At 44.9% G+C, this 26,348-nt stretch overlaps 1 long non-coding RNA gene across 2 annotated transcripts; it reads right to left on the minus strand.

Moving 5' to 3' along the window:
- Positions 1-1,455: 1,455 nt before the first annotated feature.
- Positions 1,456-24,990, minus strand: LOC139184502 (uncharacterized). Of its 2 annotated transcripts, XR_011567998.1 has the most exons (5): positions 24,748-24,990; positions 22,745-22,841; positions 22,450-22,542; positions 20,955-21,221; positions 1,456-2,478 (listed from the first exon to the last, which is right to left on the minus strand). It is a non-coding gene; the product is annotated as an uncharacterized lncRNA (long non-coding RNA). The 2 variants fall into 2 exon arrangements; XR_011567999.1 differs by lacking the exon at positions 22,450-22,542.
- Positions 24,991-26,348: the final 1,358 nt, after the last annotated feature.

Consider the following 26,348-nt stretch of genomic DNA (forward strand, 5'->3'; position numbering starts at 1 on the left):
TCCCTTCAGGATTCATCCGGCTTAAGCACACAGATGGGTCACTGACACCACTGTTTGTTCTCCAGAGTAAGTTCATTTCTTTCTCCCGGACTGATCCACAAACACTGGCTTCTCGCAGTGATGAGCAGGGCCTCCGTGCTCCATGACCCAGGCTGGACGCACTTGGCTCCACACTCAGAGAGCTCTCATAGAAAGATCTTCAGTGCCAGTCTTCTTTCTCCCTCTGTTTGCCCCTGGATCACCAGAAAAGGCAGATGGTGCACTGTAAACGCATCCACAAACTAGGCAAATGTGAACCGTGTTGATAGTGGAAATCCGGCATCGGGCACACTAGCCCATGGGGACTGCTGGGTGGGAATGGGAGGCCAGCTTCAGGTCCACACGAAGAACATCCTCAGCAGTGACAAGGATGCCCCGCAGAGCCAGCCTCCCCCAGCAGCACCAGCTGTGAAAACTCTCCATGCCTCAATCTCCACATCTTTAAAAATAAATGATGCTTGCTGCCTCCTAAGTTGGAGAGGAGCTTAAAGAAATGCTACATGGATGTTTTAGCACAGTGCTTGCCACACAGTGGGCTTCCTGGATGGCTCTGTGGTAAACAATCTGCCTGCCAATGCAGGAGACGTGGGTTCGATGCCTGGGTCGGAAAGATCCCCTGGAGAAGGAAATGGCAACCCACGCCAGTGTTCTTGCCTGGAGAATCCCATGGACAGAGGAGCCTGACAGGCTACAGTCCATGGGATCTCAAAGAGTTGGACACGACTGAGTGACTAAGCAGCAGCAGCTGCAGTCAATAATGTGGCAGAGGAGATTTCAGTGTGGGTGGGGGGTAGACTCAATTTTACTGACTCCAAAGCCACATTCCCTGCAGGGACTCTGAAATATGGAGGCTAGCTATATCACTTCTTTATGGGCATCTGCATCACCCCAAGTCCACTCAGCCAACGTTCACGGGACATCAACCATGTCCAAAGCATTGGGCACTAAGTGTCAACAGTGGGGAATTTTAACCACAAAGGCTGGGCAAGTTTGTTTACACCCAGCCAGTGTGGCTGAGGTGCTAATGACCCCGGGATGGGGGACGCAGAACAGCCTACACGCACTGATCAAACGAAGACTTGTTTTCTGTTTCTGCCTTTGGGGGTTATCTAAGGGATTGGCAGGTCTTTAAATCACTCCAAGCTGCTTGACCATGACGCCAGACCTGCTACTGAAAACACTCTGCCAAGCGTGATGCTTGTTTATCCAAACAAGGTTTAAAAAAATCTTTCCTTCAATTTCCACTCTATTTCCTAATCGAGAAATGCATAATCCCAGGAGAAAGCCAGCTCTCATTTCTCTTTTTCTGTCTCTCTCCCTCCACCCACCCACTCTGTCTCCTTCTGTCTCCCTTGATCTCCTCCCTCCCTCCTTCCCTCTCCCCACACCCCCTCCAGCTTTTATCATTTTAAGCTGTATGCATGCCATTCTTCAGGGGATTAAAGTCAAATTTAGTCTCCTGCAATTGTTATTACCTACCCCTTGGCTTATGAGATGCATTTGCCTGCATTTGTAATGCATCAATAACTTCCACTCTCCTCCACTTGTAAACAATGCATTATATTAAATAGCCTGTGTCTAGCCTTGTACTGAAACAGACGATAAATTAGGACTTCCAGTTCTTGGTTTTTACTGATTCCTAAACCTGCCAGTTACATGCCTGTCCGCCCCACTGAACATTCTCTCTAAAGCTGAGAATGCACAAAGCCCTTGTTCATCGTTCTCCTGTCTCCATCACTGCTGCGGGCTGTCAGTTTCACACCACCAAGCAGATTGTAATTGGCAGGATGAGGTGCAGAAATAGGGAATGGTTCGAATATGTGGTTCTCACCCCACACACACACACACACACACACACACAGTCTTTCTGGCTTATGATATTCTGCAAATTTAGGGACGGATATGTGAAGATTCTAATCAGAACCCACGAGGACTGCCCTCATTCGTTAGCCCATGGGTTGGAAGCAGAGAATGGGAACACGGTGTAATCAACACCTATGCCATCCTAAGCGAGGATGCAGAGCAGAGCAAGGCCTGCCGGATGCGGATCTCGGATGGATGCTGCTCTGGGAATATGCCCCGCTGGGAGCCAGCTCTGGTGCTTTGTTGGGCGGCTGCCCTGGGATCTGAAATCTGCAAGCTTCCTGAGAGGCGTAACTGTCTTGCTCATCCTTGAGTGAGATCCAGGAGCAAGGAGCAGAATCTAGCTTCAGAGAATGTTAGGTAGTTTTTGAGGATCTTTTCCTTCCAGGAAATGAAAAGTCAACATCAATCATCTCCTGAGGTATATTCCAACGTCCACCACTTTTATACAAATCCAAGTCTTGCCCAGTTGGATCACTTAGAGCAGGGTTTCTCTGGACTTCCCTGGCAGTCCAGTGCTTGGGACCTTGCCTCCTAGTGCAGCAGGGGTGGGTTCAGATCCAAAAAAATCAAAACCTAGAAACAGAAGCAATATTATAATAAGTTCAATAAAGACTTTAAAAATGGTCCACATCAAAAAAAAAATCTTTGAAAGAGCCTCGGCTTTTTCCAGTGATATTCTAAACAAGATAATTCTTTGTAGTGAGGACTGTCCTGGGCATTTTCAAATGTTGAACAGCATCTCAGGCATCTACTTACTAGAGGCAGGGAGCAACACATCCTGATTCCAAGACAATCAAAAATGTTTCTAGACCTTGCCGAATGGCCCCTGCAGGCAGAATCAGCTTTGGTTGAGAACTGAGACAACTTACATTTAGTCCTGACTTCTGTCCAAAGTTGAAATTTTTCAGACCTAATAAAAACAAGAGCGTTCCTCTACTCCTCTGATTCTTAAAGTGTGGTGCTCCTGACCAGCATCAGCTAGAAACTTGTTAAAAATGCAAATTAGGGAGCCCCACCCAGATTGAGTCAAAAACCCTAGGATGAGGCCCAAGCATTCTGTTTTAATAAGCCTTCCAGGTGATTCGGACTAGAGTTAAATGTCGTGGCAGTCTGAACATGAGCTGGAAAAGAATTCCCAGACATGGAGTATTGCAGAAAGGAGTGAGTTTACTAAGAACAGAGAGCAGAGATAATTTGGGCGCTGAGAGCCCAGTGGGTCGAACTCCTGAGAGATCAGGGAGAGTCAACAGGACACTGTTAGGACAGCGGGTGGCTCATGGAAGAGCCGACACTTTTCATGGGTTAGTAGCCAGGAAATGGCAACCCACTCCAGTATTCTTACCTGGGATTCTCCAGGAGAATCCTGGTGGGGAGGAGGAGCCTGGTGGGGTGCCGTCTATGGTGTCACAGAGTTGGACACGACTGGAGTGACTTAGCAGCAGCCAGTTTTTATAACCTCAAGACAGAGAAAATTCCTGCTGAAAGAGTGGCCTTAGGTGACAGGTTAGGATGCTATAGGGTGAGTACTGGGGGCAGGCATTTTTGACTAATATGGGATCAGGAAACCTGCTGGTGATAATCAGGGGGGCTTTTGGCAACAGTTACAAAGGGGTTGTCAGTTCCGGAGATGACCTCCTTTCTGGGCTCAGCTTCTGTGGCCCTAGAGCAAGGCCTCACACTTGTGGCCTTGGCTCAGTCACTTCACTCATATCCAGCTCTTTGCGACTCCATGGACTCTAGCTCCTCTGCCCATGGGATTCTCCAGGCAGGAATACTGAAGTGGGTTGCCATTTTCTTCTCCAGGGGATCTTCTTGACCCAGGGATCGAACCTCTTACATCTCCTGCGTTGGCAGGCGGGTTCTTTACCACTAGCACCACCTGGGAAGCCCCAGCCTCCGGACAGGACTCCACGTTAAAGTTTGAGAACTGCTGTGCTATTTCAACACTCACCCTGTACAGATAGAAACACTGAGACACGGAGAGGTGACGTTACCGCCCCAAAGTCACGCACTGTAGATTCAGATTCAGATCTACTATAGATTCAGATCTGCTGCTGCCCAGACCTTTACTTACGCCATTTGAGAGATTGCCTATTGATTAAGCTGAGATTGGATTCCACTGCTTTTCTGTCGCGACTGCCCTGCAGCTAACAGTAGGGGTCTGTGGCAGCACCCATGGTGTGAGTGTGGGTCTGTGTAGGTTTGCAGGTGATCTCTGTGTTTGTGTCTACATGTGTGCCAGCCCTGTGTGTGTGCAGAAGTCCACAAAGGAGACAGGGTAAGGTTCCCATCAAGTGGCCCAGCTAGGGCTCTCAGGCCCGCGTCTCTGAGCACAGGATCAGTAACCTGTGACAGCCTCTGGCAGCTTGTCCTGCAGTTTGAGGGCCAGTGGCAGGCGTGAATTTTCTAAGGCAGACTTCAGCAGGCAGAAACTGATATGTCCCTTCTTTCAAATGGGATGACAATGAAAATTCATCTCTTGGCCTTCCAGGAAACACATATGTTAATCCAGGGTCAATAGATTGACTACTTTTGACTGAAATTCAAACAGCCTTTGTGATTTTTTTCCCTCACAGAACTGATCAATTGCTAGAATGAAAAACAGTTATTTTTACATTGGGTGGACAGAGCCCCTGGCCCCTAGTCTTGTGTGAACATTAATAGTTTGAAAATAAAAATCAGATTTGGGGCATGGGCCACCGGTTCTCCTTGCTTGGCCCTGCAATAAACCTTTCTCTACTCCAAAAATTATATGTATCAGTTTTTCTAGGTCAGAAGAAGCGCTGAACCATTGTCCAATTTAAATCCTGATTTCAGTCAAGCATAGATGTATTGGGGCAGAGGGGCTTCCCTGGTGGCTCAGCGGTAAAGAACCCACCTGCCAGTGCGGGAGATGTGGATTCAGTTCCTGGGTTGGGAAGATCCCCTGGAAAGGGAAATGATAACCCACTCCAGTACTCTTGCCTGGGAAATCCTATGGACAGAGGAGCATGGTGGGCTACAGTCTATGAGGTCGCAAAGAGCGGGACATGACTTAGAGAATAAGCAACAACAACAGATGTATTGGGGTGGCCGTAGAAGTGTATTCAGGACAAAGGATGGCTCGGGCTGCAAATTCGCAACAGTGCTTGAGAGAGAAACTGGACCCCTGGCTGTAATAAACACGGTTACCTACTTACATTCAAAGAATCTCTCTTTGACCAAATTTAACCAGGTTTCCCTGAGCCCTCTGCTCAGCTAGGCCCAAACTTGGGCTTCCATCTCTGTCCTTATAGATCCAGTTTTAGCAGGAATCCTGCTCCATCAGTTTAGAGTGAATCCCTACCTTCAATATCTGATCAAATTTCCTTGTCCCCACCAAGCCCCTGAGTGATATCCCCTTACCCCAGGCTGCCTTCAGCAATGACCCTGTGAGGTCAGTTTAGCAAGAACCCAGCTCTTCCTGATGTTTTCTTTTAGTAATTTTCCTTCCACTGACCTCCCCCATCAACCCTCCTCCTTGGTTAGAAATCCCTACTTCTCCTTCTTGTTTTCAGAGCTGAACCCAGTCTCTCTCTCATCCTGCAAAACCCCACTGTTAATCAGCTGTACCACAATACAAAATGTTTTGGGGGTTAAAAAATAAATATATAAATGGAATTTTAAAAAATCCCACTGTAATAACCCCTTTGAATAAAGGCTTCCTTATCGTCACCAACAAGTGTCATGAATAATTTTTCTTTAACAGTTCACATGTCGGTCATGATTTATCCACTGTGAATGAAACAGGCTCTTCCTTGATGGATACCTGGGGTGGGGAGGAGGGCTGGCCCTTGGACTTAGGTTCTGGTAACAACTATGAAAAGCTTGGCTGTGGAGATAAGATGAAGCCACGCTTCTCTACCCAGGCTTCCCTGGTGGCTCAGTGGTAAAGCATCCACCTGCCAATGCAGGAGATGCAAGGGATGTGGGTTTGATCCCTGGGTCAGGAAGATCCCCTGAAGTAAAAAATGGCAACCCACTCCAGTATTCTTGCCTGGAAAATTCCATGGACAGAGGAGCCTGGTGGGCTACAGTCCATGGGGCCACAAAGAGTTAGACATGGCTGAGCACACACAGACACAAACACACACACACTTCCCTATCTAGGACTCGAGACTTCTCTGAGCCCCTCGAAATGGAAAGATTCCATTTCTGGGAAAGGATCACTCAACAGATCTGCTGGGAGAGGCCCGAGAAGAAATGGGTCAGATCTGGAAAACTAAACGTACATTGCTGCTAAGTTGCTTCAGTCGTGTCCGACTCTGTGCGACCCCATAGATGGCAGCCCATTAGGCTCCTCTGTCCCCAGGATTCTCCAGGCAAGAATACTGGAGTAGGTTGCCATTTCCTTCTCCAATGCATGAAAGTGAAAAATGAAAGTGAAGTCGCTCAGTCGTGCCCGACTCTTAGCGACCCCCTGGACTGCAGCCTACCAGGCTCCTCCGTCCATTGAATTTTCCAGGCAAGAGTACTGGAGTGGGGTGCCATTGCCTTCTCCAAAATGGTACATTGGACCATATGAAATGACCTTATAATAAAAAATGGTAGAAAGTTGGCAAGTTCCTGGGTTCAACGTCATAGCTGTCTTGAGTCTCTTAATAGCTCACTGTGAATACACACTGGGTTTTCAAGGACTCAAGGCATGTCTTAGGAGAGGGAAGGAAGAGGACACAGATGGCGTCAAAGGGCTTAAAATCAAATTCAGGGCTCAGAAAACTGAGTTTGCTCTTGCCTTACTCCTCAGTTAGAAAACTCAGAATGCAGATCTATATTTCCCCTATAGCTGCTGATTTTACAGGGAAGTTTTCTTAACACTAGAAGTTATATCTTGATTTAAGTAAAGAAGAAAATGGTGGTGTCTAGTGATAATTTTCACTTATTAAGTATGTTTGTTTATTTTTTAAATCATTTCTATTTCTGGCAGGTGAAAGCCATCTATAAGAAAAACAATGGAAGGGATAAATGAGGAATTGGAGATTAATAGATACATGACACTATATGTGCAATAAACAACAAGGACCTACCTCCTGTTAGAGCACAGGGAACTATATTCAATATCTAGTAATAACTTATAATGAAAATAATCGGAAAAAAGAATAGATATGTTTATATGTATAACTGAATCACTTTGCTCACACCTGAAACCTTTTAATAAATCAACTATACTTCAATTTAAAAAATACAAATGAAAAATAATACAAGGAAGAAAGAAAGAATTGGGCTTCCCAGGTGGCTCAGTGGTAAAGAATCCACCCGCCAATGCAGGAGACGCGAGTTTGATCCCTGACTGAGGGATCACACATGCTGAGGAGCAGCTAAGCCCATTGCTGTTGTGGTGGTAGTTTAGTTGCTAAGTCGTGTCCGATTCTTTGAGACCTCATGGACGTAGCCCACCAGGCAAGATTTCCCAGGCAAGAATACTAGAGTGGTTGCACTTTTCGTCTCCAGAGGATCTTCCCAATCCAGGGATCAAAGCCACATCTCCTGAACATATATATTATATATTTTATATATTTATATAAATATATATATTTTAAGGAATAACTACAGCGGTCAACCAGCTGTATCCAGCTGTCGCTGGAGAGGATGAGCGCCCCCTAACGGAGCAAACAATTACAGACATTCCCCTCCATCAGGCACAGGGCAGGTGGGAGGTCAGAAAAGGATTCCAGAGTTTCCTTCCATTGCTCCAAGTCTCAGATTCTTCCTTAAGTCATATTCTAGAACTTGCAGGAAAGAAGAAGCTCACATTACCTGAGAATCTGGACCAACACCTTTACGAAGTGATGCAGGATAAATATTTAAGGCTGATGGAAATACCACACTTGGAGCATATGAACAAGAGCCCAGTTTACAGTGGTGGAGGAACTTGATATATTCCAAGAGCTTTCACTCATTGTATGTGAATTATACATTAATACTGATGTGAGTGAGGTGGGGTGGGCCGCGTCAGTAAACAGGTGAAGCTAGTTGCCTCATAGGAGACTGAGGTGAAATGGATTTGTGTTATACAAGAACTCCCCTTGATGTGTAGAGGGCTTAATGTTGCTACGGAAAGTCTGGACTCATGAGGTTTGAACCATTCGAGGTGTCCTGACAAGCGTCACATGAGACAAAGATGAGGATACCTACTCACCAAGAGAGCTGGGTTGTCGTGCCAGACAACTCAAAAAGCTTGTGACTGAGACGCTAAAGACGAGTGGGTCTGACACCAAATCAGCTGAACCTGAATCCCGTGGGAATCAAGCCCAGAAATCTGAATTTCCACAAATCACCTTCCCCACCCCATGACGCTAGTTGAGATATTCCTAGGGCCATTTAAGATATACCAGGCAGGACTTCCCTGGAGGTCCAGTGGTTAAGACACCACCCTTCCAATGCCCGGTGCGGGGAGGCACAGGACTGATGAGGTTGGGGTACTAAGATGCCATGTGCCACACAGTGAGGCCAAAAACTAATAAGTGCTCAGAAATTTTAGCTGTAATTATTTACTATCATTTATGGGAATCCATAATATACAAAGCAAAGTGGGGAAGGGGTGAAAAAAAGAATAGGGAAAAGAACAAAATAGCCCCCTACTTTCAAACAAATTACATCTAGTGAGGTTACGTTTAAATTTTTCCTATAAACTGCTCAGGAAAAAAATCTCAACTTTCTTTCTGGGGTCATGAAGGTGCTACCAGCCTGAGTCAAAACCACATCAAAACCCTTGTTCAGAAGTCACCTTTATAAGCCAGAGGTGGGAAATCTTCTTGGAATATATATGAGCCCAAAAGCTAACTCTCCTTTGAACCAGACTAGGTAAAATGAGTGACTTTAAACCAGGCTAGGTAAAATGAGTGACTTTAAACCAGACTAGGTAAAATGAGTGACTTTAAACTGCCAAGTGTTGGCCAAGAGTTTACCAGCCTTTGTCCTACCCCTCACACTGAGCTTTTGCACCAATGTGTTTGATATCTGAAAGTATTACAGCCTTACGAAACATACAAGGGTGCTCTTGGCTACTGTTTATGGATGGCCTTCAAATTCCCCTTTATGGGATGGTGGCTCCCAGGACCCTGTATATATGCCAACTATAGGAGAGCAGGGGTAAAGAGGACCTTCTCAGACCAGGCCCCATCAAAACCCATCCCCTTGGGACTTCCCTGGGGATCCAATAGTTAAGATTCCCCGCTTCCAATGCAGGGATGCAGGGGGCACGGGGTGCAATCCCTGGTCAGGAAACTAAGATCCCTCACGCTGTGCAGTGTGGCCAAAAAACAAAACAAAAAAAGAACAGAAACAAAAACCCCATCCCCTCTGAAGAAAAAAGGATCTTCCCAACGCAGGGATCAAATCCAGGTCTCCTGCGTTGCAGGTGAATTCTTTACCATCTGAGCCATCAAGGAAGCCCACCCACTATAAAAGCACCTCTGATTCTATAAGGTTTCTTATTCATTCTCTGTGCCAAGGGAGGAATATCATGAGCAGCTGTTTTTCAGAATTATAGCTGATTCCAAAGTCATATCTTGGGGCTCCAACTGCACAATGCCTCAGAGAAATCACTCCATCCAAACTAAGCCAGGGAAAACTTAAAAGCTTTACCCCTGCCCTCAGCTGAACTTCTCCTTTACCTGTGTCCATTCTAGAGATAAGCAGAGAATACTTCCATAGTTGATATAAAACATCCCAAAACCAATTTCCCCTCTTTCTGATTCGAAGTCAATTGGAGTTGATGAGCAAGAGTTTTCATTCAAAAGTCCTCTTAGTAAGATTACAGACTTCATAGAGCATAACTGTAAGTGAGAGCTACTGAATAAGCTGAAATAAGAACTTAATCACCTTTGCTAACTATGTCGAGAAGAAATTTACATCAAGAGTTTCTAAGGAGGAACAAGGGGCTTCCCTGGTGGCTCAGTAGTAAAGAATCCGCCTGCTAATGCAGGAGACATAGGTTTGAACCCTGGTCCAGAAAGATCCCCTGGAGAAGGAAATGGCAACCCACTCCAGTATTCTTGCCTGGAGAACCCCATGGAGTCTAGCATGCAGTCTAACTACAGTCCATGGAGTCACAAAGAGTTGGAAGCAACTTAGTGACTGAACAACTACAAGGAGGGAGAACAATGGTTGGATAATCCATCAGATAAGTGGCAACTCTTTTAGAGGAGAGTTATAGCAGTGCTCTGTGGTGACCTAAATGGGAAGGAAATCCACAAAAGAGGGATATATGTATGTGTGACTGATTCACTTTGTTGTACAGCAAAAGCTAACACAATTTTGTAAAGCAAATATACTCCAATACAAAAATTTTTTTAAAAAGAGAAGAGTTATGATGCCTAATTTGGTACAGTGATTTTTACGGGTAGTTCTTTAAACTATTGATGCCACACCTTACCTCCAGGCCAATTAAATCAGAATTCCTAGGGGCTGGGCCAAGGCAACAGTGTTTTTTAAAAGATTCCCAAGTGGTTCCAGTGGGCAGCCTGGGTTGAGACCTCCCGCCTTAGTTAACAGAAGTCACTTACCTGAGGTAAATGCTGCTTTTAAAAGTTTGACTTTTTCCCTTGAGCACCAGACAAATCATGTTGATTAACTAGCATTTTCCAAGCAACAGCAATGACTTAAACTGCTGCTAATGTTCAGACCATGGAATTAGACATGACTTGTAAGGCATCAGATTCATCTCCCCAGAGAGAGGGTTGAACACGGATTTCCGAGACCTAGAGCTTGGCAGACAAGAACCAGAGACAGGCTGACCTTGGCTGAGCAAGTACCATGAAAGAAACAAGACGGAACTACAAACTCATGTCTACCTTCACTCAAGTATTTATTAAATGTGCCCAGCACTATGCTAGGGTAGAGAGAGTCTGAGATTAAGAGAATAGAAAATGATGCCCCTATAGGAACTGACAGGCTAACAGGAAGGAAGAATTGGAGACAAAACTTTGCTGGCATACAATATGTAACTGAAGTTCACAGTCAGTGCCTGGGGAGCACTGAGGAGCAAAGAAGCCTTGAGGTAACAGATGAGGACTCCTAGAACAGGTAAGCATGAGATGACTCTAAAAGGGTGGGTGGACGTCTGCTAGATCAGTGGGGTCCACGAGCTGTGCCCAAGTGAGGAGGTGCATGACCATTTCTGGAAACAGCAAGAGTGATAAATAAAGCTGGAAAGATAGGCAAGGAGCAGAAGATAAAGACCTGTATGTCATCTAAGGATTTGGGGTTTAACTTTGAAAGTGATGGAGTTTATGGATGGATTTCAAGTAGGAAAGTGACAGGATCAGGTTCACAGTTAGAATGTTCATCCAGCAGTTTATAGAGCCTTACCCCTCAAAGCGTGGTCCACAGGTCGACATCAAGATCACATGGGAGCTTGTTAGAAGTTAAAAAAAAAAATTCCATTCCCATCCCAAATGTACTAAATCAGAATCTGCATTTTAACAAGCTCCGCAGATGATTCATACACAAATTAAAGTTGGAGATGCATAGCTAAAAGGAGAAATTTTCATGAAAAAGAAAGGTAAAACTTTAGAAAGACCAGTTAGGAGGCTTTGGTAATGATTCGTTATACCACCCTTTGAAACAGTTCTTTAACAAACACCTACAGATAGACCCTCATCCGAAACATCCAGTCGGTAATGAAACACTCAAGCAACACTTGTATAGACAATCTGAATTTTTTTTTCATTTCTCACCAGATTAGCCAGAATCCTAAAGACACTACTATAGTATGAGAACCACAGGTTGTATACACTGGAATATGCAGTGCTGCTCATTGTGGAATTTCAGGTAAAGTTTCAGCAGAAGGGAAGAAAAGTTCCTTTAATCTAGTTTTGACAATAGGTGTAGCAATGAGACCGTAGCCTTTCTCTCTTTATTTCAAACACCATGTGTAAGGTGAACACTATCTCGGTAGTGGGGAATCAGAGACCTAGATGAAAATCAGTTGTGAACTTTAAAATTGCTGATTGGCTATGCTGAGAGATATATAGAGACAGAGACAGAGAATCTGAAAAGAGGTGTGAGAGGTTGCGGGTCTTGACGAGGTGGCCTTTGATAGAGATAACTTCCTCTCTTTCATTATGGGAAGTAGTGACAACGGGACTAAGCTGGGTCTTCCCCAAGGCACTCCTTTTCATCGGAAAAAAAGCCTTCCCCCGGAAGTGAATCTTGAAGAATTTGAAAGAAGTGTGCTCTACTAGGTAAGAAGTAGGGGGGTCAGAAGGACAAACAAGCAATTAGTCTATGTATAAGCACAAGTGTACCTTATCCTTAACAATCAGTTTGTTATTGAATGGGGTATACCTTTGGACTGGGGTTAAATTAAACCTATTTCAAATCCACTCTGGGAATTTGCTATTTAAAGGAATCCTTTGTAAAGTAGATAATCACTCACTAATGAAGCTTTTGTTCAATCTGGAGTTCTGTGAAGGTGAAGTTCCCAAACACACCGTGATTGGAAAATCACCCCCACAGACGTCCAGTGGAGGACAGCTTGTCTGTATGCCACAGAAATGAATTCTATAAAGAAAGCCTAGGGAACCCACCCTTGAAAGGAGAGGAGAGTACTATCCCCGAGGCAAGTGGATCTGTAGATATAATAACACATAACTTGGTGACTAGAAGAAAATCTAAGACTCGAGGGTCAAGCGAAGTAGGTGGAAGACTGATAAGAGCAGATGGATTAGTAGACAGTATATTGGAGGCAACAGAAGAAAGGATGAGTGAACACAAAAAGTCTGGGGGTTGTACCTAAATTATGATTAAATATTTCTTTTACTCATCTCAAGATTTATAGTGCTGGTATCTAGAACGTTTCAAAATTCTCTTAACACGACTACCTGAGGAGTATCTGTGAATTCCTAATTAGCTAGAGAGACATTCTGGGTGAGAGCAGTGTAATACAGAAGCAATTTTATCAAGTGATCTCGCATATCCTGAGTCTAAGGGATGAAAGGAGATGTTCTTCTGTATTAGACTTCTTGGAATGTCTTCACAGAAGGAACTTGAATGACAAATTGAAAGATAGGCAAAAAATAAAAGGTGGGCAAAGTTTGGTAATTTGATAATAGGAAAAATGAAACAGAATTAAATGTATAGTTCTTTAAAACTCTCTTTAAGTTATCAAGCATAAGTCATGAACTCCCAAATAGAAAGATATATCCATTTATAAGCATGGTATAGGACTCCAAGACAGAGCCCAGGATGAGCAGATAAGAACCAAGTACACTCCTCTTCCCAAAAGTCATCTAGGATCAACCTCAGAACCTCACACTTTCTATAAAGTAGAATGCCCCCTTCCTATAGGCGAAGGCTGAATCAGCAGGAGGTTGGGAGATACAGAAGCACCAGTCCAGTGAATCAAAAAAGAATTCCTGGGATGAAAAAGAAATTCAAGAGATGGGCCAGTGAAAGGGTCAGAAAGGGGTTAAGTGGCGTCAAAAGAAGTTCCATTTAGATTTCAACCAAGATCAGTACCAGCTATTTCTCAAAAGCTTTTAAGACTTCGTGTAACTTAGCAACTGACCTATGTTTGTTTTTTGTTTTGTTTTTATCCAAGTCAGTTTCTCTGTAGTTAATATCAGAAAAAAAAAAAAAAAAGGGTGTTTAGGATTGTCCATTTACTGAGGGATGAGAGGTAAGGGGGAAAAATATGTGACAAGACAGGAGAGCAAAAAAGTTGAGTAAAAGGTCTAATTCTTGGAGTCCTGAAAAGAAAAATCAAAGCCTGGAGGCATCTCTGACATCCAGATGTGCTCTCAGGTGAACTGCCCCAGAAGACCCTTGGTGGGACAGTTCCTTGGGATACTTCAGAATTTTATTCCTCACTTACCTGAAAGAGCAGAACCAAATCACGTGATCAGTCTTCCTAGATCCCCTGTGGTGTCCCACATTGAACCAAGTGGACTGGAAAATAAGTTAAGCTCTCTCACAGTTGATCTGGGGTCCCACAAGAATTCTTAGCCTTCCATCCCCACCAGATTCCTGTTCTCCCTTCTTAGCAAAGAATATTTGGAAATGTCATGGCCAGTGAGTTCTCCCAGCTGTCAGGCATAAATTACTGGAATGGTACACACACACACACACACACACACACACACATACCTTGTCCTCTCTTTTTGCTGCTGCCATGCTGTGGCAGTTGCAGGCACAGCACCCAGGTTTCTCACTAGCTCAGCTGCATAACATGAAGTATCAGCACCACCCTGGTGGACAGCTCAAAGCAGGTCCCTCTGTGGAGCTTGTTTTAGTAATGCATTCAAAATTCCCAATAAGGCAAAGAAAGCAAATGTCCTCATATGCTCAGCTGCCCCTTTCTGTCTGCCCTGAGACAGAGCCAAGAAGTTCTGTGATCCCCTCTTGGCTTAAGGAGGGCTCTTGCAACTCCCTCCAAGATGTCCACAGAGCTCTTCATTTTAGAGTTAGACACCTGGAGGTAGGTAGTTATTTTTCTACTGGGTTAGACTTCAGTGATGCCACCAGCAATTCTGAGTCCATCTTTCCATTCTGCCATCCTTAGCTTGTTGGGTTTTTGTCATCTAACGGTCTCAGGATAACTGCACCTGCTCCAGGCATCACATCTGCATTCCAGAAAGACAGAAGGGAGAAGGGATGTGACTCCAGTTCACTTTATTAGGAAAACAGGGTTTTCCTTGAAGCATTTAGACATTCTCATTTAGGTTGATCAGTACTGTCAGATGACACTTCTAGCTGCAGAGGAGTCTGGGAGAATGAGTATTTAGCTTTCTCACCCTTTTATAGTCAAAGGAGGCAAGACAGAAGTTAACATGTCTGCTGTAAGCAAAAAACATAATCATATAAGGCAACTTCCTCACCTATAAAATGGAATAATTCTAACACATATTTCATAGAGATAGTATGAAGCTATATGGCATGGTTCCCACAGAATACAGGACAAACAGACACAGCCCATTCCAGGACAGGCACTAGATATTTCACAGTCATCATAGGAGGCATGCAAGCAAAACTCTGGGTTACTAAGGGACGCTGATGTCTATAAAGAACTTTTAAGACAAGAAAGGTACACATCTTCCCTGGTGGTCTCACTCCAGTATTCTTCAGTTACTCACTCCAGTAATCTTAGGCTTCCCTGGTGGTTCAGACAGTAAAGAATCCACCAGCAATGCAGGAGACCTGGGTTCGGCCCCTGGGTTGGGAAGATCCCCTGGAGAAGGACATGGCAACCCATTCCAGTATTCTTGCCTGGAGAATCTCCATGAACAGAGGAGCCTGGTGGGCTGCAGTCCTTTGGGTTGTAAAGAGTTGGACATGGCTGAGTGACTAAGCACACACTGGTGGTCAAGTGATTAAGAATCCGCCTTCCAATCCAGGGGACGTGGGTTCACTCCCTGATCTGGGAAGGTCCATGTGCTTCAGGACAATTAAGCCCAGGCACCACAACTCCTGAGCCCATGCACCTAGAGCCTGTGCTCCAAAAAAGTAGGTCCCTCTTGCTGCAACTAGAGAAAGCCCTCAGGCAGCAATGAAGACCAATGCAGACAAAAATAAAAATATCAACAGATAAACATTTTTTAAAAAAACAGATGTTCTTTAAAAACAAAACCCCCATTTAAAAAAAGTAATAGGGAGCTTGAATCTTCATGGCCTCAGAGTACAAAACAATTTCTTTTTCAAAAGGTTGATAAATTTGACTACAATAAAATTAACATTATCCCTAATTTGCAGAGGAGAATCTCAAAGAGGTTAAGTAACTTGCCCAAGATTACATAATTAACAATATTCATGACAATAGTAGCTATCACGCATGGAATACCTAGGGCATGCATGCTCAGTCGCACAGTCATGACTGACACTTTGCAAGCCCATGAACTGAAGCCTGCCAGTCTCCTCTGTCTATGGCATTTCCCAGGCAAAAATATTGGAGTGGGTAGCCATTTCCTTCTCCAATGGAATACCTAGCACATACATACATTACATGTAATCACACAACAATAACCCCTCAAGACTGGTATCATTATCCCTACTAAGCTAATCTGGCTGGTAGGTCAGGAGAGCCAGACTGGGAACCAAGGGCTGTCTGGTTTCAAGCTCTTCCTGTCCCACTTTAATGTGGTCTATACAGGGGACTTCTACTTCTAGAGATGGGACTTGAGGAATGATCAAAAATAATGTTCAACCAGGTCAGTTTTGGGACTTGCACTTTCAATAAACAGATCAAACTAGTGCAGCTGAGCCAAGAGGGCTATTCAGCCTAAATTATGATGAGGAAAAACTTTTATACACCCTTGCCTAGGTTAGTTAGTAAAGAATCCACCCACAATGCAGGAGACCCTGGTTTGATTCCTGGGTCAGGAAGATCCACTGGAGAAGGGTTAGGCTACCCACTCCAGTATTCTTGGGCTTCCCTTGTGGCTTAGCTGGTAAAGAATCCACCTGCAATGCAGGAGCCCTGGGTTCAATCCCTGGGTTGGGAAGATTCCCTGGAGAAGGGAAAGGCTACCCACTCCAGTATTCTGGCCTGGAGAATTCCATGGACTGTATAGTTCATGGGGTTGCAAAGAGTCGGAAACGACTGAGCAACTTTCACTTTCACTTGTCTGGTAGCCCACTGACAAACGAGCCGGGCTTTCAAATCTGGAGCCCATCCACCCACCACCGATGCTTAGCCAACTTCCCAAGTGTCCTGCAGCTTCTTCTCACCCCTCAGGAAGAATCCTCCTACTTAAAAGACACCCCCTCCTGCCACGGTCCAACCTAGTGTAGCACCTGAGATACCCCATAGAGGGGACCTTGAAAAGTGGCCATGTCTCTGGGGGATGTCATTTATGCTGAGTTCATTAGAAATTAATTTGATTCATTCCCTTTTTAAGAAATGATCATCTAAGAACACAAAGAAATGGAACCTTTCATGGGTTGCATATTTTTAAAAGAAGAGGGGCACTAGCTTAAGTAAAATCGGAAGAGCACTGGGTGGAGAGTCCAAAGCCCTGGGTTCTGATTGCAGCTGTGCTTCTCTGTGGATTACTTTTCTCAGCTGCATGAGCTTCAGGTTTTTTATATCTCAGGTCCTGGAGTGGCAATGTTGCAGGAAGGGGGACCTCTTACAGGGCCCAAGAGTGGGCTCTTATCTAACACTCAGAAATTAACTGTCCAAGGAGACACATGTACTGACAAAGGCAGAGACTTTGTTGGGAAGGACTGTCCACGGGGAGAGCAGGAGGATAAATGGATCCAGCAGGACTGCTCTGCCATGTGGCTTGCAGTTTCAGGTTTTTATGGTGATGGGATTAGTTTTCAGGTTGTCTCTGGCCAATCATTCTGACTCAGGGTCCTTCCTGGTGACACAGGCATTGCTCAACCAAGATGGATTCCAGCGAGGAGGATTCTGGGAGGGCAGGACATGTGGTATCTCCTTTTGACCTTTCCCGAATTCTTCTGGTTGGTGGTGGCTTGTTGGTTTCATGTTCCTTACGAGGACCTCCTGTTGTAAAATAACTAATGCAGATGGTTACTATAGTACCTGGCCAGAGTGGGTCATTTCAGTGTTTCCGGTAACAGCAGGAAGCAGGTCTAGAAAGGCAGCTTTCTGAAAAAAGGGGGGTCAGGACCTTGCTTAGCCACGAGGTATTATGAGGTCTCTGAGTGAAATTTTTTGAAAGTGAAAGTGAAGTTGCTCAGTCCTGTCTGACTCTTTGCAACCCCATGGACTGTAGCCTACTAGGCTCCTCCATCCATGAGATTCTCCAGGCAAGAATACTGGAGTGGGTTGCCATTTCCTTCTCCAGGAGATCTTCCTGACCCAGGGATTGAACCTGGGTCTCCCACATTGTAGGCATTTTACCATCTGAGCCACCAGGAAAGTCCTAAGTGAAAGTCCTGAGTCCTAAGTGAAATTTTTTAGGGCAGCCAATTAGGGGTAGAAGTAAGTGGATGAATATGTAATGCAGGGAGCAACTATCAACACCCCCTGAGAAATTCAGGAAGACTAAACTCACATGGCTTCCCCCTCACCTGTGAGGGAAGAGGGCTGTCCTTATCTTTGCAGACATCCAGCCCCGCTACCCTTGCATGCGGTGATGTGAGTGGCCATGGTTTCCCTTCCTCGACAAACAGTGCTCTTAACTGAGAAACATTTTTGAACAGCTTGCTTGCTGGTTAAGTCAAATAGAATGAAGTATCTCTATTCAGTCAAGAGATTGAATGCAGCATCAGCTTCCTGCAAGGCACTGTGAGTGATACAGAGAAGCCTGAAGGAAGACACATACAGAGAAGAAAACTTTCCTTGAGCACCAATTCGTGTCAAGTCCAATGCTAGGAAGTTTGCATCCATTCTCTCACCATTACAAAGTGGCAAGAAACAAATTGCCATGAGAGATGCAAATGACCATGATGATAATAATAGTCATTATAGACATAATATGCTATGGAAAAGTCTCTTCATTCCCCTCTCCACCTTGCTTAGTTTTCCCCTAACCATCCTGGCTTCTGTTTCCTGAGCTTCCTTCCTGCTGTGCAGGGCCTCTGAGCCTGTCTTTGGTCTTAGTCATAAAATGATTCTGGGAAAGAGAAGAGACTGGTCTCAATAGGCTGAGATCCCCAGTGTGACCTTGACCCAAATGGAGACTTCCATGGAGAAGAGCAGGAAAGAACAGTTCCCGGAGGATGGTGCATTAAGGAAAGGGCATCCCCAGGAAGTGATTCATCACTCGTGACATTTAAAATGAATCTGGGAAGAGCCAGCGGACAGGGACCCACAGAAAGGAGTTCCCTGACTAATGCCCAGAAGAATGAACTAGATGTGTCCCTTCCAGGACTCATCCATCTCTCCCCAGCGTCTACCCTGCAGTGGCACCGCCTAAGGACTCCAGGTTTTAATCCCAATTAGATTCTCCATTTACTGCTTGACCTTTGATCTCTTAAGTAGTATCTACACAACCCCAAAACATCTTATCAGTTGAATCAGAAGATTTTGCAGTCATTTACCTAGAGCTCTGGGCTCCAAATTTCTGGACCAGCTTGAAAGGATGCTTTTATTGAATTGATTAAATTGGCCACATGTTTCCCCTTCATTCTGGCATGGCCTCAGGTCCATATCTGGTTACAGCACTAGAGCCTACAGGAAGGATGAATGAGAAACGAATGTGCATTCTTTTCTTCAACCCACAGTTTTGCTGACTGCACTTTGCTGGAAGAAAGTAGAGTGGGTATACTAGGTTTCCATGAGCCAAATCTATGGAAAGGGCCCCCTCCCTGTTTGATGGCCCTTCTTTAGTAACAGTTATAATTCACAGGGCATTTGACAGTTTATGAAACACTGCCACATTATCATTTCACTGACACTTGATGCAAAATAAGATATTATTTTTCTTATTTCACAATCAAGAATCAATGTTCTCTCACCTGCCTCAGGTATAATAACCTAAATAAAATTTAGCCTTCTTGCGCCTGTTATCAGACTCAACTCTTGGGATCTGAGATTTGGGGATCATTCATACCCAAAAGGAGCACATCTGACTCCAAAAAAGACTTGGATTCAAAATGATGCAATAAGTTCAAAATCTGGTGGACCTTTCTGCTCCATCTATATAGTGTTAATAGATAACATGATCTTAGGGGGAAAATTCAAATGGATAGCTTGACTCAGAAGTCAACAAATATTCCCATGTACTATAGATGGAACAGAAAAATGAGGGCAAGTGTGAGCAGGATTGAAGCCGCAGCTGCTGGTTCCAGTGTCCAGGGTTGGGAAACTCAGCTCCAGTAGACATTGGTCCAATTGTGAGTGAGACAGAGGACCACATCTGGGATTATTCTAGAAGCCACAAGCAGCATGGTGCTCCTTTACTTCCCCAACCCCTTCCACTTTGCTCTTAAAAAGAGGTTTTAAAAAACACTGCTGAACAAAGATTTTTAGGGCACCAAAAGTACTGTGTGGTGGCTACCTGTCCTTAGACATTTTTCCAAAGTCACAGAATATACAACGCCAAGAAAAATCCCTAGTGAACCTTAACATAACTCACCGGACTTTGAGGCATAATGATGTGTCCGTGTACCTTCATCAGTTATAACAAGTGCGCCCCTCTGGAATGGGGTGTTGATAATAGGGGAGGCATGCCTGGGGGTGGAGGCAGGGAGTCTGTGGGAAACTTCGGTTTCTGAGTTCTGAAGTCTGAGCTTCTGCTCAGTTTGCTGTGAACCTAAGACTGCTCCAAAAAAAAAAAAGCCTATGTAAAAAAAAGAAACAATACCTGAGGCTGAGAACTCCCTTGTGCCATGCTTAGTCACTCAGTCATGTCCGACTCTTTGCCACCCCATGGACTGTAGCCCACCAGGCTCCTCAGTATTCTCCAGGCAAGAATACTGGAGTGGGTTGCCATGCCCTCCTCCAGGGATCTTCCTAGCCCAGGGATCAAAACCAGGTCTCCCACACTGCAGGCAAATTCTTTACCATCTGAACTCCCAGAGAAGCCTGAGAACTCCCTTATTCTGTGCTTATCCTCATCTGGAGGTCTGGGAGCCTGGAGCCGCTGTGAGGACCCACAGGCAGTCTCATAAGCAGGGATTAACCAGGTCAACCACTGGTCTGCTGGGTAAAACGTTGCTTAGGGACAAATAAGATGGGACTTCTCTGTCTTCTGTGCTGGCAGCTCCACCTCTTCCTAATCACTAAAATTGGAGTGCCCAGGAGGCTTTTAGCCTCTTTGGACTCTATCTATACTCACTCCCCTAAAGCAAGGATCCCCAGCCTCCAGGATCTAATGGCTGATGATTTGAAGTGGACCTGATGTAATAATAAAAGAAATAAAGTGTACTATAAATGCAATGCACTTGAATCATCTCCAAACCACCCCCTTGCCATATCTGTGGGAAAATTGTCTTCCACGAAATTGGTCCCGGTGCCAAAAAAGTTAAGGACCACTGCCGAAAAGTGTTTCTATTGCTTGATGCGTCCCAAATTTATGCGTGTAGCCTTGAACTCCCACTCTGAGCTCTAAGCTCATATAAATAAATGCCGTGAGGACAGAGACTGTCTTCATTCAACTGTCCATCATCCCTCATGGTACCTGCGGCAATACTGAGGCAGCCGGTGTGGGTGAGAGATGCTGCACGACATTCTCTGCTTCCCAAATAGAGGTGAGATTGGTCATGCAGCCTGGACAGTCCAGTCCTCGTGGCTCAGGCCCGTGGTTCCACTGTCAGGACGCTTGAGGGTGACTTGTCCCTGTGGCATTCCAGGGGTCTGTCCATCTTCACTCCTACATGAACGCCACACTTCTCCCAGGCTTGACCAAAATACCAACACCAACACAGATTTTTCAGCTCCCACACAACTGGAGACGAAAACAGCAGAAATTATTCAGCCCAATCAGAAAAATTTCCAGAATAAACCCAAGAGGCTCCTGGAATAAGACAGAAGGGAATTTCTCTGAGACTCAGCAGAGACAGTTGATGTAAGTTACCACTGGAATAGTATACCCATGTGGTTGGTAGGTAGCCTCTAAAATAACCCCCAAGCATCCCCACCCTCGGTATTCACACGTTTGTGTAATCCCCTCCCTTTGAATGTGGGCTGTATATATTGACTCACTTCAAATGAATAGAATATGGCAGAAATAATGGTACACCACTTCCAAGATTTAGCTATAAAAAGACTATGGCTTCCTTTGGAGGCTGTTTCTGCTCTCTTCAAAGAAGGCAGCTGCCACGCTCGAGGCAGCCCCACAAAAAGGCACACGTGGAGAGGACCTGAGGCCAGCCAATAGCCGCGTGAGTGAGCGTGAAGGCAGAGTCTCCGCCAGTTGAACCTGGAGCCCCAGCTGACAACCTGACTGCATCGTCAGGGAGCTTGAGCCAGAACTGCTGTTTAAGCTGCTCCCAGATTCCTGACCCACTTAGAACTGTCAGATAATAAACATTCGCTGTTCTCAGCTGCTGTACATGTATTAGAAAGCAGAGACATCACTTTGCTGACCAAGGTTCATCTAGTCAAAGCTATGGTTTTTCCTGTAGTCATGTATGGATGTGAAAGTTGGACCATAAAGAAGGCTGAGCACTGAAGAACTGATGCTTTCAAACTGTGGTGCTGGAGAAGACTCTTGAGAGTTCCTTGGACTGCAAAGAGATCAAGCCAGTCAGTCCTAAAGGAAATCAACCCTGAATATTCATTAGAAGGACTGTTGCTGAAACTTAAGCTCCAATCCTTTGACCACCTGATACGAAGAGCTGGCTCATTAGAAAAGACCCTAATGCTGGGAAAGGTTGAGGGCAAGAGGAGAAGGGGTGGCAGAGGATGAGACGGTCAGATAGCCTCACTGACTCAGTAGACGTAAATTTGAGCAAACTCTGGCAGACAGTTGAGAACAGATGAGCCTGGTGTGCTGCAGTCCACGGGGTCACAAAGTGTCAGACACAGCTTAGCAACTGAACAACAATGTTTTGGGGTGACTTATAACACAGCGATAGATGAGAACTAATGCACCAACTTTAACAAGGATGGACCCCACAGCTATGGACACCAATCTAGCCGTTTCCCACTGTTGTTTGAATGTTAACACTCACATTCAGTTGTGACACATATGTCCAGCTCAGTTGTTAGGTACATGTTGGTATTTCATTTCTTTCATTTCATATATTTGGATGCTAAACACAGCACTGAAATACAAAATATTCATTTCAATGCATAGAAAAGCTCTCGGATACTGCGTTACCTTGGTGGGTCTCCAAGAGAAAGCCCTCTGAAGCAGATCTTAGGTGCCAACATGTTACCAGCAGTGCAATCTCAGGACCACCAGGGTTAGGTAGGGGAGGGAAAAGATGAGGGAAAGGATGGAGACGAATGCAAGGTGGTAATTACCAAGCTGGCTTCGACTTCATCAGACAACACAGCCAGCCGCTCATTCACACCGGAAGTCTCCAGAAAGACCATATGGAGTCAGGGCACCTGGAACGGTCTAGGAGGGGGAGAAAAAGGGAGTCATTTATTTGTTGGTTCCTTCCTGTCTCTCCCTGTGGTCAAACTTCATCCAATGGGACATTATAACCTCCCTAAACCTGCAAGTTATGTTAGCCAGCTCCTTTGGGGAAACCAAGTCGCTTGCAGGGACCTGGGGCTTCCCCTGAAACCAAAGCCTCTATAGGTGCATCTGGTCACCCTTGGGCACCAGATCTGTGGTGGCTACAACCACGGCAGATGCAATGAGGCTTTGCCAAAGTCTGGCCTTCACTCTGGGGAGCTGGGACAGATGGCAGTGTTAGGAGACGAGGTGACAGAGGAAGCAGCTGGGGTTCTTCGTTGATCAGGCAGCCAAGAACTGGAGAGTAGGTGAGGCTGAGCAAATCAGGCAGGAATATAAACTGGGTTTGGAACAGATGTACACACAGATGAACACCTACTCATGAAGATGCTACTTTTATATCTGAACTGTGTATATATATATAATATATACATTATATAGAATGTGCATATACATTACATAATATACACATGCTATATAAAATATATAGTATATATAGTATGTATACATTATATAATGTGTACATGCTATATAAAATATATACATTTTATATATAATATATGTACATACATTCAAGTGTTACCTGTATTGACTCAGATGTTATTATTTGTCCCTGAGGAAGAGCCCACCCTATACAGGAGGCTTAGGGGAAAGGTTGCGGGTGTGTGTGAGCGCACACGCGCTGTGTGCTGTGTGCTCAGTAGCATCTGACTCTTTCCAACCCCGTGGACCATGGCCCACCAGGCTCCTCTGTCCATGGGATTTCCCAGACAAGAATACTGGAGTGGGTTGCCATTTCCTCCTCCAGGGGATCTTCCTGACCCAGGGATCAAACCCACATCTCTTGCATCTCCTATACTGGCAGGTGGGTTCTTTACCACTAGCGCCACCTGGGAGAAAGAGGTTACACATTATATATATATATATTTATATATTTATATATAAAACACATAATACACATATATGTATATATACACATTAAATATATCTAATGTATATGTAGACATACACATTCAGGTATTATCTTATTGACTCAGACTTTATTTGTCCCCAGGAAAGAGCCACCCCATATAGGAGGCTTAGGAGGAGCTCCTGTGGCTCTGAGCAGTTTCATTTCATGGAGACATCCTTATTCCTCTGGAGAATTCCACTTTCCTGGAAACTTAATATTATGTAATTCCATTGTCTGGTTTCATATCATGATGTTACCAAGAACACAGGAAGATGGGAGCTGACCCAGGATGAGATTGCAACTAAAACCCAAATCAATCCTACACAGAGCTCTGGAGCTAAGACGGCCCTGCAGAGTTGCCCCAGTGTGAAGACAAGGGCCCAGCCTTTGTGTCCCTACATTAGCGAGGCATGGAGCAGATCACTCCTTGAGGGGATTGGAACCTTGGACACCTGCTGCCAGAGCCAACAGCAACAAGAGACACAATCTTGAACCCTTCAAGGCCAGTGTTGCTGGTGACCAGGGTTGGGAATTTCAGCCCCCAAAAGGAGCTCTAGGGACTTCTCTAGAGGTCCAGTGGTTAAGACTTCACCTTTCAATGGGTTCAACCTCTGGTCGGGAAGCTAAGATCCCGCATGCCTCGAGGTGGATCCAAGATGCCTCGAGGCAAAAAAAAAAAAAAAAAAAACAGAAACAATACTGTAACAAATTCACTACAGGCTTTAAAAATGGCCCACATCAAAAAAAAAAATCTTAAAAAGGGGGGTGGTATCTAGGTGGGATGCCAGCATATCCATGAGAGTTGGCTACTGTCTTGACTAACCTTCACATGATAAGAATTACAACTTAGCCATCTCTGGTTTTCCTCCCAAAATGAGCACACTGATTCACCTTAGACTTTTCTCAGGAGTCAAAAAGGCTTCCCATTAGTTGTCATAAGATATTCTCAAGACGTGTTGAGAATGACCACGTGATGTTTCTTTCCAGCATCAGATGATTCCTGGATTCATCAGAGTGACAGGGACAGGAGCCAGGCCACAGGTAACCCCAAATTCCAGGAAGATTTGCCTTTGCAAATACTCTGAAATACAAATGTACCTTTCTTCATCACAATGCCGAGACTTCCTTGTCCCTCCTGACCAAAGGATAAACCCAGATATGCACTCCAGACGAAGAAACCACTGTCCTTTTGCCTCCTTAGACTCAAAGAAACTAGTAAAATAAAATAGAAACTCACTCCTAGCTCAGAAATCTCATAACCCTCCCCCACCGCAGGTATAGCCAACCTTTCAATTCTCCATGACCTACCCCCATGCTCCTCCTTCAGTCCCTGCTGCCACAAAGATTGCGGGGTCCTGTCGCTGTGCCCGGGTCCTCAACCTTCACTTACTCCACCAGCCTCCAGAACCCCGTGGTTCCCCAAGGCCACTACTTCTCAAAGTGCAGACTGAATGCTTTGGGGTCTGACACAGCAGGAAATGGACCCCTCCCCTGACTTTTTTCAGAGCAGCTGCTTTGTTTTTTATTTTGTTGTTGTTGTTGCTTTTAATCTGTCTTACACACTGATCTTTATGTAAGATGTTTTCTGAAGAAAGGTCAAGAAAATCAATTTGAAAGTCTCTTTTCTTGTTCAACCTTGAAATGTTTAGCATCAATGACATCAAATTGAACATCAAGCTGACCTCTGTTTCAGTGATCAGGCTTCCTCTTTCTGAGCCCAGACTCCCATCTCTCTGACACTTGCAAATTTCCCACTTTAGCTGAGAAATTGTGGGCTAGAGCCCTTAGCTGTATCTAGCTGGCATTGCATAACCTTTTTTCTTTCCTCTGTCATGTTCCCTCTACAGTTGCCTTCTATTGTGGCAATATTTACTTCTCCATTTCTGGCATAAGGTTTTCATTTTTCAATAAATACATTTCAGGTCTCCAAGTGAATAAATTTAAAGAAAATGATGAAGTAAATAATACAGCAGACTCACACAGTTATGGCCAAGAACATGAAGGTGGTCCAGGGATGAATACCATCTTCCATGGAACCTCTTGCTGGGCATCCCATCTGTGGTCCATCACCAACATCATCCAAATGCAGCCCAGCAAGAGTTCTCCACCTGATTCTGCATAAGAACCAGAGACTCTAATTCAGTACATTGGAGGTGGAGCCCAGGAATCTGAATTCATAATTGGCTCCTCAGCTTACTCTCAGCTTATTCACCAGGACTTCCCTGATGGCTCAGATGGTAAAGAATCTGCCTCCAATGTGGGAGACCTGGGTTTGATCCGTGGGTTGGGAAGATCCCCTGGAGGAGGGCATGGCAACCCACTTCAGTATTCTTTCCTGGAGAATCCCCATGGACAGAGGAGCCTGGCAGGCTACAGTCCATGGGGTCACAAAGAGTCGGATATGACTGAGCGACTAAGAACAGCACACAGCTTGTTCTGGCGCCTGATGATCCCCTCTCTGGCATATTAATTCTCTAGGTCCACCAGACCAG

Source organism: Bos indicus, chromosome 8 (genome assembly GCF_029378745.1).
Source record: "Bos indicus isolate NIAB-ARS_2022 breed Sahiwal x Tharparkar chromosome 8, NIAB-ARS_B.indTharparkar_mat_pri_1.0, whole genome shotgun sequence".
Taxonomy (NCBI): domain Eukaryota; kingdom Metazoa; phylum Chordata; class Mammalia; order Artiodactyla; family Bovidae; genus Bos; species Bos indicus.